At 47.8% G+C, this 2516-nt stretch overlaps 1 pseudogene; it reads left to right on the top strand.

Annotated features, from left to right (window-relative positions):
* Positions 1-1807: 1807 nt before the first annotated feature.
* Positions 1808-1925, top strand: LOC124709480 (annotated as a pseudogene).
* Positions 1926-2516: the final 591 nt, after the last annotated feature.

Below are 2516 nucleotides of genomic sequence, written 5' to 3'. Positions count from 1 at the left end.
GTTGTCAAGCATTTTGGAGAAAATGGACGGGTGCTTCAACATGCGTGAACCACATCTCCAGCTGCTGTTGGAATGGCACCTCCTCAAGCTGGAGAGGCAACTCGTTTAGAAGGACCTCATGATAACTTGTACCTGTCAGACTTTTGGTAGTATGTAAGGTCATCTTATCCTATCGTCAATAATCCCTACAACACATTAATTGCGAAACGGTGGAGATGCCTTGTATGTATGGTATTGTATGTTAACTGGGGACCTAGAAACGACGGAGAGGCTCCGTCCCCGCCTCAGCCGCAGTGGTCCACAACCCCACGACGACTACCGCAGTCCACTTCACTCCTCCGACGCCCCACACCGAACCGAGGGTTATTGTGCTGTTCGGCCCCCGGTGGACCCCCCAGGGAACGTGTCACACCAGACGAGTGTAACCCCTATGTTTGCGTGGTAGACTAATGGTGGTGTACGCGTACGTGGAGAACTTGTTTGCGCAGCAATCGCCGACATAGTGTAAATAAGGCGGAATAAGGGGACCCAGCCAGAATTCGCCGAGGCAGATGGAAAACCGCCTAAAAACCATCCACAGACTGGCCGGTTCATCGGACCTCGACACAAGTCCGCCGGGCGGATTCTTGCCGGGGACCAGGCGCTCCTTCCCACCCGGAAAGCCGTGCGTTAGACCGCACGGCCAACCGGACGGGCTGGAGATGCCTCACTTGTTTAACATTGACAATCCCTTCTTGCTTTATACTAATGTAATTTGTGAGCAGCATCTACCTCGTGAAAAGTTGACAGTCATTACATCTTCGCAACAGGCATAGCCGCGTTCCGGCAGCGCGATCGCGTGACCATACGGTTTGAACATGCTGTACACGATATAGGCACAGCAACTGTGCATCCAGGATCGCCCAGACTACAGGATGACTAACCCCGGTAGATGCTGAAATTCTACGTGCACTAGCTCTAGGATCTTCTTCCATTTGTTGCAATACTCGCTCCTCCACAACAGGAGTACAACTGATGTCAGGTCTGGCACGATCTACTGAGCTACGGAAGCAGTATACTAATCGCTAAAAAGTACGGCTCAGTAATTGTGCAGATGGTACCCTGCGTTCTGGATACTTTCCAGCATAGGGGCACGGGCTCGAGAGTTGCTTTCATTTTATAACGGAAGAGTATATTTACTGTTTCAGCTATGGAATTACAGGCTTCCATTGTACTGGTAAGTACATAGATAAAACACTATGTGAAACATCTTACGAACTTATCGAGGCACAAACTTAGTTCCATTAGAAGTAATCTATGCGCGTCACGCAGCGAGAACTGTGAATCTGTACTAATAGATGTTTACTGACCGCTGTACAGATAGACAATAACTGAGGAATGTGTCGTCATTTGTTAGCTGTATTCTTTAGTCTGTTCGTAATAGCAAAGGGCTTGCAATGGAAGAGACGTGTTTCACAGAAGCGAAGATAAAGAACTACTCATAGCTCTTAAGGTATGCATTTTAGAGCAGTTGCTTACCGGACATTTTTGTCTTGTTTTGGTCCACACCCCCACATCTTAAAATAAGGAACTTTTTTTACGCTCTCTTTTTCTACGATGTTCTTTCAGTCTAATATTGAACGCGCGTCCTGTTAGCCTTATTGCGTGTCTAGCAATTAGCTGTATACACTCTTGATTTGTCCTGTGACTCAGTTTTCTCGTTGTTATGAATTACAATGCCAAAAAGATTATTTTCGTTTCGAATTCTAATTCCTATCTTGGTACGCCCAAATACTGGCACAATTTTGTCAGATGTTGTGCCAAGAAGGCCAACGGCCTTGCCGCAGTGGTAACACCGATTCCCATCAGATCTCCGAAATTAAGCGCTGTCGGGCTGGGCTAGCACTCGGATGGGTGACCATCTGGTCTGTCCAGCGCTGTTGGCAAGCGGGGTGCACTCAGCCCTTGTGAGGCAAACTGAGGAGCTACTTGACTGAGAAGTAGCGGCTCCGGTCACGAAAACTGACAACATGCCGGGAGAGCGGAGTGTTGACCACGTGCCTCTCCATTAGAGATGGGCAAACTCGTTCATCCTTGGGAACTAGTTCACTGCTGATCGTTCTTTTTTGGGAACCGTTCACTTTTACTCGTTCACCGTTCATTTGTGCTTGGTATATGATTCTTATGAAAAACTGAAAACTAGTAGTGTAGGTGACTGAAGGATGGGGGCACCAAGAGGGGGGCACTTGCCTCCCCGCCCCCCCCCCCCCCCTGGAGTATAGAGTTTTTTTCATTACAGAATTCTTACACACTTTTAGAAGTAATTTCTGTGATTCTGCTGAACCTCTCGTTTAGCCAACTGTAGCGTTGTGTGGCTGATCGCAGGGAAATAATATAGGGTGGCGCACGGAAAACCGGTCCCGAGTACAGACTGCTCGCCAATTACGGACGATGTGTTGGCCGTTATGAGCAGATACAACAAACAGACAAACATGTAATAATTAGGCAGTGAAGAAATAACAAGCTAATGCAAGCAA

This window comes from Schistocerca piceifrons, chromosome 7 (genome assembly GCF_021461385.2).
Source record: "Schistocerca piceifrons isolate TAMUIC-IGC-003096 chromosome 7, iqSchPice1.1, whole genome shotgun sequence".
Classification (NCBI taxonomy): Eukaryota; Metazoa; Arthropoda; class Insecta; order Orthoptera; family Acrididae; genus Schistocerca; species Schistocerca piceifrons.
The sequence above is the reverse complement of the archived record's forward strand: the minus strand, read 5'-3'. Positions and strand labels throughout refer to the sequence as shown.